Here is a 16260-nt window from a genome sequence, read left to right on the forward strand (position 1 = left end):
AACGAACAAGTTACAGAACCTGATCAACTTAGGTTGACAACAGAGGTACATCTGTGGCCACATCCAGTGAAAACAAATTATTTTTAAAGCTAGCCATCATATGCTACAAAGGTACAATGGTGGAGCTATACATTCGGAACCAAAACAATCGACTGAAAAGAAACGCAAGGCAATGCCAATCCTTTCACGATTCTGCACGGTTAAAACTGTGGTGTGATGGTACTCTCGTTGCATTTCTATTTGTAGTGATTGTGAAGGCATACAGGATGTTGACACTGGCAGGGACGCAAACCTCACTGATATATTACAGGCAGGTTTGCGATACGGGCACCAGCGTTTTCTCAGACAAATAGATATGAATGTCGATGATCCTATAATCATGGCCCGAGTTGCAGTGTGAAATACAAAATAACCGGGACAAAATCACACTGATGTTTATGCAAATGGAGATGCCGGGGATTGAACCCGGGACCTCATACATGCGAAGCATGCGCTCTACCACTGAGCTACATCCCCTCGGTGTGCGGTGAGTCTGTCCTGCAGACATCTTTTCCTTGGAGAATTCTTCCGGTCAAAGTATGCTGCCAACTGAAGCACTAGCAAAAGACCAGGGAAAACGGGAGCAAGACTGGAAAAGCACATGGTCACACTGAAGCAGTGTGCATTATGCTTCTCCATAAGAGATGACTTCCAGGGGAAGTATTCCACCAGAGGATTACCGTGCTCAAAGAGCCATCTAGTGGACAGAGACCATATGACAGTCAAAAAAAGGGAAACAATTGGAGATGCCAGGGATTGGACCCGGGGCCTCATGCATGCAAAACAAGTGCTCTACCACTGAGCTACATCCCCTCGGTATGCAGTGTGTCTGTCCTGCAGACATAATTTTCAGGGAGAACTCTTCTGGTCAAAACATTCTGCCGAGTGAAGCACTAGCAAAAGAGCAGGGAAAACTGGAGCAAGAATGGAAAACCACATGGTCACACTGAAGCAGTGTGCATTTTGCTTCTCCATAAGAGATGACTTCCAGGGGAAGATTTCCACCACAGGATTACTGTGCTCAAAGGGCCATCTAGTGGATAGAGATCATTTGACAGTCAAAAAGAGAAACAAGTGGAAATGCCCCGGGTCCTCATACATGCAAAGCATGCGCTCTACAACTGAGCTACATCCCCGCTGAGAGGACACTTCCTCATCACACCTAAAAGCTTCAGGAGGGAGTGGGCTAAGTAAGGAAAGGGGTTTGCAGTAGTGCATATGAAAAAACATGACAACTGCCAAATTACATCTTACTACTTACAATGACAAAGTTAAAGCGCCAGGTCGATCTCATCACGTTGGTGCCTGAGACATCACATAATGTGACACGGCCATCTCGGATAGATGCCCCAGATTTGAGAAGTGTAGTTATGGAGAAAAAATAAATAAATATATATATATATATATATATATGTATGTCTTCAAACACCAAAAATGAGATAGCACCATTTCGCGCAGGAATTCCTCCAGCCGAAAGCCCACAAATGTTGCTAGATAGACTGACACCTCTTTCGGATGTCCTTCTGTATTTGCTGGCTAGTGGAAAGCAACGTGGACCCACCACTCTATAGCTCTGCCGTCATGAGTGTCCCTAGCACACTCGGCAGATGTCGCTTCTCTAGGCAGACAAGCAGTGGAATTCTGCGGAAGGTCAATGGTGCTTCCATTGGTTTTGCCACTAGGCGATCCATTGCAGCCCTAGAATGAAGCATAACCCGCTGAATGCATTCAGGGTGTTCTGCGGTGGGAAAGGTCAGAGGGGGTGATAGTTGGTGAGCGTGCACAGCACCTCAGAATGATACCACTGCCTAGCAGGGGGACCGGTGGAGACACTATTCTCAGCCAATGCCCCTCTGTCTGAACGAGTCTGCTTTGTGTCATCCCGGTAAGAGATCAGGCTAACAGGCTTCCAATGAAAAAAGCAGACATCACACTGAAGCATGGTGCACCGTGCATGTCCACAATCATCGGCTCCAAAGAGAAGACGTTCAGCAACAGGATTTAGTATGGCAAAAGACCACATCATCCTAATTCCCATGTACAGGAAAAAGCCCACACTTGAAGAAACATATCATATGGAGATGCCGGGGATCGAACCTGTGGCCTCATACTTCCAAAGCAGGTGCTCTACCACTGAGTTACATCCCCGCTGCCAGCAAGGACCTATGAAATGTACCAGATGCTGGCTGGCTGCTTGGGACTAACAGCGCCCAGAACTGATGGTAACTGTCGAATTGGAGTTTCCAAATGGCGGACTTCATTTTAGAGCCACCTGTTTCTGGTTGTCCATAGAAACATGCAGAAAAGCTGCCCCCCCCTGCAATCCCCCTGATCAACTAATGAAAAATATCAATATGTTCAAGGCTTTTGCTTTTAGAAGCCGGAGATAGGCCCCAGCAGCAGAGCTGGTAGGATATTCCAGCTCAAAACTAACAAGTTACAGAACCTGATCAACTTAGGTTGACAACAGAGGTACATCTGTGGCCACATCCAGTGAAAACAAATTATTTTTAAAGCTAGCCATCATATGCTACAAAGGTACAATGGTGGAGCTATACATTCGGAACCAAAACAATCGACTGAAAAGAAACGCAAGGCAATGCCAATCCTTTCACGATTCTGCACAGTTAAAACTGTGGTGTGATGGTACTCTCTGTGCATTTCTATTTGTAGTGATTGTGAAGGCATACAGGATGTTGACACTGGCAGGGACGCAAACCTCACTGATATATTACAGGCAGGTTTGCGATACGGGCACCAGCGTTTTCTCAGACAAATAGATATGAATGTCGATGATCCTATAATCATGGCCCGAGTTGCAGTGTGAAATACAAAATAACCGGGACAAAATCACACTGAAGTTTATGCAAATGGAGATGCCGGGGATTGAACCCGGGACCTCATACATGCGAAGCATGCGCTCTACCACTGAGCTACATCCCCTTGGTATGCGGTGAGTCTGTCCTGCAGACATCTTTTCCTGGGAGAATTCTTCCGGTCAAAGTATGCTGCCAACTGAAGCACTAGCAAAAGACCAGGGAAAACGGGAGCAAGACTGGAAAAGCACATGGTCACACTGAAGCAGTGTGCATTATGCTTCTCCATAAGAGATGACTTCCAGGGGAAGTATTCCACCAGAGGATTACCGTGCTCAAAGAGCCATCTAGTGGACAGAGACCATATGACAGTCAAAAAAAGGGAAACAATTGGAGATGCCAGGGATTGGACCCGGGGCCTCATACATGCAAAACAAGTGCTCTACCACTGAGCTACATCCCCTCGGTATGCAGTGTGTCTGTCCCGCAGACATAATTTTCAGGGAGAACTCTTCTGGTCAAAACATTCTGCCGAGTGAAGCAGTAGCAAAAGAGCAGGGAAAACTGGAGCAAGAATGGAAAACCACATGGTCACACTGAAGCAGTGTGCATTTTGCTTCTCCATAAGAGATGACTTCCAGGGGAAGATTTCCACCACAGGATTACTGTGCTCAAAGGGCCATCTAGTGGATAGAGATCATTTGACAGTCAAAAAGAGAAACAAGTGGAAATGCCCCGGGTCCTCATACATGCAAAGCATGCGCTCTACAACTGAGCTACATCCCCGCTGAGAGGACACTTCCTCATCACACCTAAAAGCTTCAGGAGGGAGTGGGCTAAGTAAGGAAAGGGGTTTGCAGTAGTGCATATGAAAAAACATGACAACTGCCAAATTACATCTTACTACTTACAATGACAAAGTTAAAGCGCCAGGTCGATCTCATCACGTTGGTGCCTGAGACATCACATAATGTGACACGGCCATCTCGGATAGATGCCCCAGATTTGAGAAGTGTAGTTATGGAGAAAAAATAAATAAATATATATATATATATATATATATATATATATATATATATATATATATGTATGTCTTCAAACACCAAAAATGAGATAGCACCATTTCGCGCAGGAATTCCTCCAGCCGAAAGCCCACAAATGTTGCTAGATAGACTGACACCTCTTTCGGATGTCCTTCTGTATTTGCTGGCTAGTGGAAAGCAACGTGGACCCACCACTCTATAGCTCTGCCGTCATGAGTGTCCCTAGCACACTCGGCAGATGTCGCTTCTCTAGGCAGACAAGCAGTGGAATTCTGCGGAAGGTCAATGGTGCTTCCATTGGTTTTGCCACTAGGCGATCCATTGCAGCCCTAGAATGAAGCATAACCCGCTGAATGCATTCAGGGTGTTCTGCGGTGGGAAAGGTCAGAGGGGGTGATAGTTGGTGAGCGTGCACAGCACCTCAGAATGATACCACTGCCTAGCAGGGGGACCGGTGGAGACACTATTCTCAGCCAATGCCCCTCTGTCTGAACGAGTCTGCTTTGTGTCATCCCGGTAAGAGATCAGGCTAACAGGCTTCCAATGAAAAAAGCAGACACCACACTGAAGGATGGTGCACCGTGCATGTCCACAATCATCGGCTCCAAAGAGAAGACGTTCAGCAACAGGATTTAGTATGGCAAAAGACCACATCATCCTAATTCCCATGTACAGGAAAAAGCCCACACTTGAAGAAACATATCATATGGAGATGCCGGGGATCGAACCTGTGGCCTCATACTTCCAAAGCAGGTGCTCTACCACTGAGTTACATCCCCGCTGCCAGCAAGGACCTATGAAATCTACCAGATGCTGGCTGGCTGCTTGGGACTAACAGCGCCCAGAACTGATGGTTACTGTCGAATTGGAGTTTCCAAATGGCGGACTTCATTTTAGAGCCACCTGTTTCTGGTTGTCCATAGAAACATGCAGAAAAGCTGCCCCCCCCTGCAATCCCCCTGATCAACTAATGAAAAATATCAATATGTTCAAGGCTTTTGCTTTTAGAAGCCGGAGATAGGCCCCAGCAGCAGAGCTGGTAGGATATTCCAGCTCAAAACTAACAAGTTACAGAACCTGATCAACTTAGGTTGACAACAGAGGTACATCTGTGGCCACATCCAGTGAAAACAAATTATTTTTAAAGCTAGCCATCATATGCCACAAAGGTACAATGGTGGAGCTATACATTCGGAACCAAAACAATCGACTGAAAAGAAACGCAAGGCAATGCCAATCCTTTCACGATTCTGCACAGTTAAAACTGTGGTGTGATGGTACTCTCTGTGGATTTCTATTTGTAGTGATTGTGAAGGCATACAGGATGTTGACACTGGCAGGGACGCAAACCTCACTGATATATTACAGGCAGGTTTGCGATACGGGCACCAGCGTTTTCTCAGACAAATAGATATGAATGTCGATGATCCTATAATCATGGCCCGAGTTGCAGTGTGAAATACAAAATAACCGGGACAAAATCACACTGAAGTTTATGCAAATGGAGGTGCCGGGGATTGAACCCGGGACCTCATACATGCGAAGCATGCGCTCTACCACTGAGCTACATCCCCTTGGTGTGCCGTGAGTCTGTCCTGCAGACATCTTTTCCTGGGAGAATTCTTCCGGTCAAAGTATGCTGCCAACTGAAGCACTAGCAAAAGACCAGGGAAAACGGGAGCAAGACTGGAAAAGCACATGGTCACACTGAAGCAGTGTGCATTATGCTTCTCCATAAGAGATGACTTCCAGGGGAAGTATTCCACCAGAGGATTACCGTGCTCAAAGAGCCATCTAGTGGACAGAGACCATATGACAGTCAAAAAAAGGGAAACAATTGGAGATGCCAGGGATTGGACCCGGGGCCTCATACATGCAAAACAAGTGCTCTACCACTGAGCTACATCCCCTCGGTATGCAGTGTGTCTGTCCTGCAGACATAATTTTCAGGGAGAACTCTTCTGGTCAAAACATTCTGCCGAGTGAAGCACTAGCAAAAGAGCAGGGAAAACTAGAGCAAGAATGGAAAACCACATGGTCACACTGAAGCAGTGTGCATTTTGCTTCTCCAGAAGAGATGACTTCCAGGGGAAGATTTCCACCACAGGATTACTGTGCTCAAAGGGCCATCTAGTGGATAGAGATCATTTGACAGTCAAAAAGAGAAACAAGTGGAAATGCCCCGGGTCCTCATACATGCAAAGCATGCGCTCTACAACTGAGCTACATCCCCGCTGAGAGGACACTTCCTCATCACACCTAAAAGCTTCAGGAGGGAGTGGGCTAAGTAAGGAAAGGGGTTTGCAGTAGTGCATATGAAAAAACATGACAACTGCCAAATTACATCTTACTACTTACAATGACAAAGTTAAAGCGCCAGGTCGATCTCATCACGTTGGTGCCTGAGACATCACATAATGTGACACGGCCATCTCGGATAGATGCCCCAGATTTGAGAAGTGTAGTTATGGAGAAAAAATAAATAAATATATATATATATATATATGTATGTCTTCAAACACCAAAAATGAGATAGCACCATTTCGCGCAGGAATTCCTCCAGCCGAAAGCCCACAAATGTTGCTAGATAGACTGACACCTCTTTCGGATGTCCTTCTGTATTTGCTGGCTAGTGGAAAGCAACGTGGACCCACCACTCTATAGCTCTGCCGTCATGAGTGTCCCTAGCACACTCGGCAGATGTCGCTTCTCTAGGCAGACAAGCAGTGGAATTCTGCGGAAGGTCAATGGTGCTTCCATTGGTTTTGCCACTAGGCGATCCATTGCAGCCCTAGAATGAAGCATAACCCGCTGAATGCATTCAGGGTGTTCTGCGGTGGGAAAGGTCAGAGGGGGTGATAGTTGGTGAGCGTGCACAGCACCTCAGAATGATACCACTGCCTAGCAGGGGGACCGGTGGAGACACTATTCTCAGCCAATGCCCCTCTGTCTGAATGAGTCTGCTTTGTGTCATCCCGGTAAGAGATCAGGCTAACAGGCTTCCAATGAAAAAAGCAGACATCACACTGAAGCATGGTGCACCGTGCATGTCCACAATCATCGGCTCCAAAGAGAAGACGTTCAGCAACAGGATTTAGTATGGCAAAAGACCACATCATCCTAATTCCCATGTACAGGAAAAAGCCCACACTTGAAGAAACATATCATATGGAGATGCCGGGGATCGAACCTGTGGCCTCATACTTCCAAAGCAGGTGCTCCACCACTGAGTTACATCCCCGCTGCCAGCAAGGACCTATGAAATCTACCAGATGCTGGCTGGCTGCTTGGGACTAACAGCGCCCAGAACTGATGGTAACTGTCGAATTGGAGTTTCCAAATGGCGGACTTCATTTTAGAGCCACCTGTTTCTGGTTGTCCATAGAAACATGCAGAAAATCTGCCCCCCCCTGCAGTCCCCCTGATCAACTAATGAAAAATATCAATATGTTCAAGGCTTTTGCTTTTAGAAGCCGGAGATAGGCCCCAGCAGCAGAGCTGGTAGGATATTCCAGCTCAAAACGAACAAGTTACAGAACCTGATCAACTTAGGTTGACAACAGAGGTACATCTGTGGCCACATCCAGTGAAAACAAATTATTTTTAAAGCTAGCCATCATATGCTACAAAGGTACAATGGTGGAGCTATACATTCGGAACCAAAACAATCGACTGAAAAGAAACGCAAGGCAATGCCAATCCTTTCACGATTCTGCACGGTTAAAACTGTGGTGTGATGGTACTCTCGTTGCATTTCTATTTGTAGTGATTGTGAAGGCATACAGGATGTTGACACTGGCAGGGACGCAAACCTCACTGATATATTACAGGCAGGTTTGCGATACGGGCACCAGCGTTTTCTCAGACAAATAGATATGAATGTCGATGATCCTATAATCATGGCCCGAGTTGCAGTGTGAAATACAAAATAACCGGGACAAAATCACACTGATGTTTATGCAAATGGAGATGCCGGGGATTGAACCCGGGACCTCATACATGCGAAGCATGCGCTCTACCACTGAGCTACATCCCCTCGGTGTGCGGTGAGTCTGTCCTGCAGACATCTTTTCCTTGGAGAATTCTTCCGGTCAAAGTATGCTGCCAACTGAAGCACTAGCAAAAGACCAGGGAAAACGGGAGCAAGACTGGAAAAGCACATGGTCACACTGAAGCAGTGTGCATTATGCTTCTCCATAAGAGATGACTTCCAGGGGAAGTATTCCACCAGAGGATTACCGTGCTCAAAGAGCCATCTAGTGGACAGAGACCATATGACAGTCAAAAAAAGGGAAACAATTGGAGATGCCAGGGATTGGACCCGGGGCCTCATGCATGCAAAACAAGTGCTCTACCACTGAGCTACATCCCCTCGGTATGCAGTGTGTCTGTCCTGCAGACATAATTTTCAGGGAGAACTCTTCTGGTCAAAACATTCTGCCGAGTGAAGCACTAGCAAAAGAGCAGGGAAAACTGGAGCAAGAATGGAAAACCACATGGTCACACTGAAGCAGTGTGCATTTTGCTTCTCCATAAGAGATGACTTCCAGGGGAAGATTTCCACCACAGGATTACTGTGCTCAAAGGGCCATCTAGTGGATAGAGATCATTTGACAGTCAAAAAGAGAAACAAGTGGAAATGCCCCGGGTCCTCATACATGCAAAGCATGCGCTCTACAACTGAGCTACATCCCCGCTGAGAGGACACTTCCTCATCACACCTAAAAGCTTCAGGAGGGAGTGGGCTAAGTAAGGAAAGGGGTTTGCAGTAGTGCATATGAAAAAACATGACAACTGCCAAATTACATCTTACTACTTACAATGACAAAGTTAAAGCGCCAGGTCGATCTCATCACGTTGGTGCCTGAGACATCACATAATGTGACACGGCCATCTCGGATAGATGCCCCAGATTTGAGAAGTGTAGTTATGGAGAAAAAATAAATAAATATATATATATATATATATATATGTATGTCTTCAAACACCAAAAATGAGATAGCACCATTTCGCGCAGGAATTCCTCCAGCCGAAAGCCCACAAATGTTGCTAGATAGACTGACACCTCTTTCGGATGTCCTTCTGTATTTGCTGGCTAGTGGAAAGCAACGTGGACCCACCACTCTATAGCTCTGCCGTCATGAGTGTCCCTAGCACACTCGGCAGATGTCGCTTCTCTAGGCAGACAAGCAGTGGAATTCTGCGGAAGGTCAATGGTGCTTCCATTGGTTTTGCCACTAGGCGATCCATTGCAGCCCTAGAATGAAGCATAACCCGCTGAATGCATTCAGGGTGTTCTGCGGTGGGAAAGGTCAGAGGGGGTGATAGTTGGTGAGCGTGCACAGCACCTCAGAATGATACCACTGCCTAGCAGGGGGACCGGTGGAGACACTATTCTCAGCCAATGCCCCTCTGTCTGAACGAGTCTGCTTTGTGTCATCCCGGTAAGAGATCAGGCTAACAGGCTTCCAATGAAAAAAGCAGACACCACACTGAAGGATGGTGCACCGTGCATGTCCACAATCATCGGCTCCAAAGAGAAGACGTTCAGCAACAGGATTTAGTATGGCAAAAGACCACATCATCCTAATTCCCATGTACAGGAAAAAGCCCACACTTGAAGAAACATATCATATGGAGATGCCGGGGATCGAACCTGTGGCCTCATACTTCCAAAGCAGGTGCTCTACCACTGAGTTACATCCCCGCTGCCAGCAAGGACCTATGAAATCTACCAGATGCTGGCTGGCTGCTTGGGACTAACAGCGCCCAGAACTGATGGTTACTGTCGAATTGGAGTTTCCAAATGGCGGACTTCATTTTAGAGCCACCTGTTTCTGGTTGTCCATAGAAACATGCAGAAAAGCTGCCCCCCCCTGCAATCCCCCTGATCAACTAATGAAAAATATCAATATGTTCAAGGCTTTTGCTTTTAGAAGCCGGAGATAGGCCCCAGCAGCAGAGCTGGTAGGATATTCCAGCTCAAAACTAACAAGTTACAGAACCTGATCAACTTAGGTTGACAACAGAGGTACATCTGTGGCCACATCCAGTGAAAACAAATTATTTTTAAAGCTAGCCATCATATGCCACAAAGGTACAATGGTGGAGCTATACATTCGGAACCAAAACAATCGACTGAAAAGAAACGCAAGGCAATGCCAATCCTTTCACGATTCTGCACAGTTAAAACTGTGGTGTGATGGTACTCTCTGTGGATTTCTATTTGTAGTGATTGTGAAGGCATACAGGATGTTGACACTGGCAGGGACGCAAACCTCACTGATATATTACAGGCAGGTTTGCGATACGGGCACCAGCGTTTTCTCAGACAAATAGATATGAATGTCGATGATCCTATAATCATGGCCCGAGTTGCAGTGTGAAATACAAAATAACCGGGACAAAATCACACTGAAGTTTATGCAAATGGAGGTGCCGGGGATTGAACCCGGGACCTCATACATGCGAAGCATGCGCTCTACCACTGAGCTACATCCCCTTGGTGTGCCGTGAGTCTGTCCTGCAGACATCTTTTCCTGGGAGAATTCTTCCGGTCAAAGTATGCTGCCAACTGAAGCACTAGCAAAAGACCAGGGAAAACGGGAGCAAGACTGGAAAAGCACATGGTCACACTGAAGCAGTGTGCATTATGCTTCTCCATAAGAGATGACTTCCAGGGGAAGTATTCCACCAGAGGATTACCGTGCTCAAAGAGCCATCTAGTGGACAGAGACCATATGACAGTCAAAAAAAGGGAAACAATTGGAGATGCCAGGGATTGGACCCGGGGCCTCATACATGCAAAACAAGTGCTCTACCACTGAGCTACATCCCCTCGGTATGCAGTGTGTCTGTCCTGCAGACATAATTTTCAGGGAGAACTCTTCTGGTCAAAACATTCTGCCGAGTGAAGCACTAGCAAAAGAGCAGGGAAAACTAGAGCAAGAATGGAAAACCACATGGTCACACTGAAGCAGTGTGCATTTTGCTTCTCCAGAAGAGATGACTTCCAGGGGAAGATTTCCACCACAGGATTACTGTGCTCAAAGGGCCATCTAGTGGATAGAGATCATTTGACAGTCAAAAAGAGAAACAAGTGGAAATGCCCCGGGTCCTCATACATGCAAAGCATGCGCTCTACAACTGAGCTACATCCCCGCTGAGAGGACACTTCCTCATCACACCTAAAAGCTTCAGGAGGGAGTGGGCTAAGTAAGGAAAGGGGTTTGCAGTAGTGCATATGAAAAAACATGACAACTGCCAAATTACATCTTACTACTTACAATGACAAAGTTAAAGCGCCAGGTCGATCTCATCACGTTGGTGCCTGAGACATCACATAATGTGACACGGCCATCTCGGATAGATGCCCCAGATTTGAGAAGTGTAGTTATGGAGAAAAAATAAATAAATATATATATATATATATATGTATGTCTTCAAACACCAAAAATGAGATAGCACCATTTCGCGCAGGAATTCCTCCAGCCGAAAGCCCACAAATGTTGCTAGATAGACTGACACCTCTTTCGGATGTCCTTCTGTATTTGCTGGCTAGTGGAAAGCAACGTGGACCCACCACTCTATAGCTCTGCCGTCATGAGTGTCCCTAGCACACTCGGCAGATGTCGCTTCTCTAGGCAGACAAGCAGTGGAATTCTGCGGAAGGTCAATGGTGCTTCCATTGGTTTTGCAACTAGGCGATCCATTGCAGCCCTAGAATGAAGCATAACCCGCTGAATGCATTCAGGGTGTTCTGCGGTGGGAAAGGTCAGAGGGGGTGATAGTTGGTGAGCGTGCACAGCACCTCAGAATGATACCACTGCCTAGCAGGGGGACCGGTGGAGACACTATTCTCAGCCAATGCCCCTCTGTCTGAACGAGTCTGCTTTGTGTCATCCCGGTAAGAGATCAGGCTAACAGGCTTCCAATGAAAAAAGCAGACATCACACTGAAGCATGGTGCACCGTGCATGTCCACAATCATCGGCTCCAAAGAGAAGACGTTCAGCAACAGGATTTAGTATGGCAAAAGACCACATCATCCTAATTCCCATGTACAGGAAAAAGCCCACACTTGAAGAAACATATCATATGGAGATGCCGGGGATCGAACCTGTGGCCTCATACTTCCAAAGCAGGTGCTCTACCACTGAGTTACATCCCCGCTGCCCGCAAGGACCTATGAAATCTACCAGATGCTGGCTGGCTGCTTGGGACTAACAGCGCCCAGAACTGATGGTAACTGTCGAATTGGAGTTTCCAAATGGCGGACTTCATTTTAGAGCCACCTGTTTCTGGTTGTCCATAGAAACATGCAGAAAAGCTGCCCCCCCCCCTGCAATCCCCCTGATCAACTAATGAAAAATATCAATATGTTCAAGGCTTTTGCTTTTAGAAGCCGGAGATAGGCCCCAGCAGCAGAGCTGGTAGGATATTCCAGCTCAAAACTAACAAGTTACAGAACCTGATCAACTTAGGTTGACAACAGAGGTACATCTGTGGCCACATCCAGTGAAAACAAATTATTTTTAAAGCTAGCCATCATATGCTACAAAGGTACAATGGTGGAGCTATACATTCGGAACCAAAACAATCGACTGAAAAGAAACGCAAGGCAATGCCAATCCTTTCACGATTCTGCACAGTTAAAACTGTGGTGTGATGGTACTCTCTGTGCATTTCTATTTGTAGTGATTGTGAAGGCATACAGGATGTTGACACTGGCAGGGACGCAAACCTCACTGATATATTACAGGCAGGTTTGCGATACGGGCACCAGCGTTTTCTCAGACAAATAGATATGAATGTCGATGATCCTATAATCATGGCCCGAGTTGCAGTGTGAAATACAAAATAACCGGGACAAAATCACACTGAAGTTTATGCAAATGGAGATGCCGGGGATTGAACCCGGGACCTCATACATGCGAAGCATGCGCTCTACCACTGAGCTACATCCCCTTGGTGTGCGGTGAGTCTGTCCTGCAGACATCTTTTCCTGGGAGAATTCTTCCGGTCAAAGTATGCTGCCAACTGAAGCACTAGCAAAAGACCAGGGAAAACGGGAGCAAGACTGGAAAAGCACATGGTCACACTGAAGCAGTGTGCATTATGCTTCTCCATAAGAGATGACTTCCAGGGGAAGTATTCCACCAGAGGATTACCGTGCTCAAAGAGCCATCTAGTGGACAGAGACCATATGACAGTCAAAAAAAGGGAAACAATTGGAGATGCCAGGGATTGGACCCGGGGCCTCATACATGCAAAACAAGTGCTCTACCACTGAGCTACATCCCCTCGGTATGCAGTGTGTCTGTCCTGCAGACATAATTTTCAGGGAGAACTCTTCTGGTCAAAACATTCTGCCGAGTGAAGCACTAGCAAAAGAGCAGGGAAAACTGGAGCAAGAATGGAAAACCACATGGTCACACTGAAGCAGTGTGCATTTTGCTTCTCCATAAGAGATGACTTCCAGGGGAAGATTTCCACCAGAGGATTACTGTGCTCAAAGGGCCATCTAGTGGATAGAGATCATTTGACAGTCAAAAAGAGAAACAAGTGGAAATGCCCCGGGTCCTCATACATGCAAAGCATGCGCTCTACAACTGAGCTACATCCCCGCTGAGAGGACACTTCCTCATCACACCTAAAAGCTTCAGGAGGGAGTGGGCTAAGTAAGGAAAGGGGTTTGCAGTAGTGCATATGAAAAAACATGACAACTGCCAAATTACATCTTACTACTTACAATGACAAAGTTAAAGCGCCAGGTCGATCTCATCACGTTGGTGCCTGAGACATCACATAATGTGACACGGCCATCTCGGATAGATGCCCCAGATTTGAGAAGTGTAGTTATGGAGAAAAAATAAATAAATATATATATATATATATATATATATATATATGTATGTCTTCAAACACCAAAAATGAGATAGCACCATTTCGCGCAGGAATTCCTCCAGCCGAAAGCCCACAAATGTTGCTAGATAGACTGACACCTCTTTCGGATGTCCTTCTGTATTTGCTGGCTAGTGGAAAGCAACGTGGACCCACCACTCTATAGCTCTGCCGTCATGAGTGTCCCTAGCACACTCGGCAGATGTCGCTTCTCTAGGCAGACAAGCAGTGGAATTCTGCGGAAGGTCAATGGTGCTTCCATTGGTTTTGCCACTAGGCGATCCATTGCAGCCCTAGAATGAAGCATAACCCGCTGAATGCATTCAGGGTGTTCTGCGGTGGGAAAGGTCAGAGGGGGTGATAGTTGGTGAGCGTGCACAGCACCTCAGAATGATACCACTGCCTAGCAGGGGGACCGGTGGAGACACTATTCTCAGCCAATGCCCCTCTGTCTGAACGAGTCTGCTTTGTGTCATCCCGGTAAGAGATCAGGCTAACAGGCTTCCAATGAAAAAAGCAGACACCACACTGAAGGATGGTGCACCGTGCATGTCCACAATCATCGGCTCCAAAGAGAAGACGTTCAGCAACAGGATTTAGTATGGCAAAAGACCACATCATCCTAATTCCCATGTACAGGAAAAAGCCCACACTTGAAGAAACATATCATATGGAGATGCCGGGGATCGAACCTGTGGCCTCATACTTCCAAAGCAGGTGCTCTACCACTGAGTTACATCCCCGCTGCCAGCAAGGACCTATGAAATCTACCAGATGCTGGCTGGCTGCTTGGGACTAACAGCGCCCAGAACTGATGGTTACTGTCGAATTGGAGTTTCCAAATGGCGGACTTCATTTTAGAGCCACCTGTTTCTGGTTGTCCATAGAAACATGCAGAAAAGCTGCCCCCCCCTGCAATCCCCCTGATCAACTAATGAAAAATATCAATATGTTCAAGGCTTTTGCTTTTAGAAGCCGGAGATAGGCCCCAGCAGCAGAGCTGGTAGGATATTCCAGCTCAAAACTAACAAGTTACAGAACCTGATCAACTTAGGTTGACAACAGAGGTACATCTGTGGCCACATCCAGTGAAAACAAATTATTTTTAAAGCTAGCCATCATATGCCACAAAGGTACAATGGTGGAGCTATACATTCGGAACCAAAACAATCGACTGAAAAGAAACGCAAGGCAATGCCAATCCTTTCACGATTCTGCACAGTTAAAACTGTGGTGTGATGGTACTCTCTGTGGATTTCTATTTGTAGTGATTGTGAAGGCATACAGGATGTTGACACTGGCAGGGACGCAAACCTCACTGATATATTACAGGCAGGTTTGCGATACGGGCACCAGCGTTTTCTCAGACAAATAGATATGAATGTCGATGATCCTATAATCATGGCCCGAGTTGCAGTGTGAAATACAAAATAACCGGGACAAAATCACACTGAAGTTTATGCAAATGGAGGTGCCGGGGATTGAACCCGGGACCTCATACATGCGAAGCATGCGCTCTACCACTGAGCTACATCCCCTTGGTGTGCCGTGAGTCTGTCCTGCAGACATCTTTTCCTGGGAGAATTCTTCCGGTCAAAGTATGCTGCCAACTGAAGCACTAGCAAAAGACCAGGGAAAACGGGAGCAAGACTGGAAAAGCACATGGTCACACTGAAGCAGTGTGCATTATGCTTCTCCATAAGAGATGACTTCCAGGGGAAGTATTCCACCAGAGGATTACCGTGCTCAAAGAGCCATCTAGTGGACAGAGACCATATGACAGTCAAAAAAAGGGAAACAATTGGAGATGCCAGGGATTGGACCCGGGGCCTCATACATGCAAAACAAGTGCTCTACCACTGAGCTACATCCCCTCGGTATGCAGTGTGTCTGTCCTGCAGACATAATTTTCAGGGAGAACTCTTCTGGTCAAAACATTCTGCCGAGTGAAGCACTAGCAAAAGAGCAGGGAAAACTAGAGCAAGAATGGAAAACCACATGGTCACACTGAAGCAGTGTGCATTTTGCTTCTCCAGAAGAGATGACTTCCAGGGGAAGATTTCCACCACAGGATTACTGTGCTCAAAGGGCCATCTAGTGGATAGAGATCATTTGACAGTCAAAAAGAGAAACAAGTGGAAATGCCCCGGGTCCTCATACATGCAAAGCATGCGCTCTACAACTGAGCTACATCCCCGCTGAGAGGACACTTCCTCATCACACCTAAAAGCTTCAGGAGGGAGTGGGCTAAGTAAGGAAAGGGGTTTGCAGTAGTGCATATGAAAAAACATGACAACTGCCAAATTACATCTTACTACTTACAATGACAAAGTTAAAGCGCCAGGTCGATCTCATCACGTTGGTGCCTGAGACATCACATAATGTGACACGGCCATCTCGGATAGATGCCCCAGATTTGAGAAGTGTAGTTATGGAGAAAAAATAAATAAATATATATAT

The 16260-nt window shown here is 46.5% G+C and overlaps 9 non-coding genes across 9 annotated transcripts; all 9 read right to left on the reverse strand.

The window, feature by feature from the left end:
- Positions 1–444: 444 nt before the first annotated feature.
- On the reverse strand, positions 445–516 carry TRNAA-CGC (transfer RNA alanine (anticodon CGC)). Its single transcript has one exon. It is a non-coding gene; the product is annotated as a tRNA-Ala (tRNA).
- A 264-nt stretch (positions 517–780) lies between these two features.
- TRNAA-UGC (transfer RNA alanine (anticodon UGC)) lies at positions 781–852 on the reverse strand. The gene has a single exon. It is a non-coding gene; the product is annotated as a tRNA-Ala (tRNA).
- A 2058-nt stretch (positions 853–2910) lies between these two features.
- TRNAA-CGC (transfer RNA alanine (anticodon CGC)) lies at positions 2911–2982 on the reverse strand. Its single transcript has one exon. It is a non-coding gene; the product is annotated as a tRNA-Ala (tRNA).
- A 2418-nt stretch (positions 2983–5400) lies between these two features.
- TRNAA-CGC (transfer RNA alanine (anticodon CGC)) lies at positions 5401–5472 on the reverse strand. Its single transcript has one exon. It is a non-coding gene; the product is annotated as a tRNA-Ala (tRNA).
- Positions 5473–7862: 2390 nt separating this feature from the next.
- Positions 7863–7934, reverse strand: TRNAA-CGC (transfer RNA alanine (anticodon CGC)). The gene has a single exon. It is a non-coding gene; the product is annotated as a tRNA-Ala (tRNA).
- A 264-nt stretch (positions 7935–8198) lies between these two features.
- On the reverse strand, positions 8199–8270 carry TRNAA-UGC (transfer RNA alanine (anticodon UGC)). The gene has a single exon. It is a non-coding gene; the product is annotated as a tRNA-Ala (tRNA).
- Positions 8271–10328: 2058 nt separating this feature from the next.
- Positions 10329–10400, reverse strand: TRNAA-CGC (transfer RNA alanine (anticodon CGC)). Its single transcript has one exon. It is a non-coding gene; the product is annotated as a tRNA-Ala (tRNA).
- Positions 10401–12792: 2392 nt separating this feature from the next.
- TRNAA-CGC (transfer RNA alanine (anticodon CGC)) lies at positions 12793–12864 on the reverse strand. Its single transcript has one exon. It is a non-coding gene; the product is annotated as a tRNA-Ala (tRNA).
- Positions 12865–15266: 2402 nt separating this feature from the next.
- TRNAA-CGC (transfer RNA alanine (anticodon CGC)) lies at positions 15267–15338 on the reverse strand. The gene has a single exon. It is a non-coding gene; the product is annotated as a tRNA-Ala (tRNA).
- Positions 15339–16260: the final 922 nt, after the last annotated feature.

This window comes from Ambystoma mexicanum, chromosome 12, assembly GCF_040938575.1.
Source record: "Ambystoma mexicanum isolate Mex_15411 chromosome 12, UKY_AmexF1_1, whole genome shotgun sequence".
Classification (NCBI taxonomy): domain Eukaryota; kingdom Metazoa; phylum Chordata; class Amphibia; order Caudata; family Ambystomatidae; genus Ambystoma; species Ambystoma mexicanum.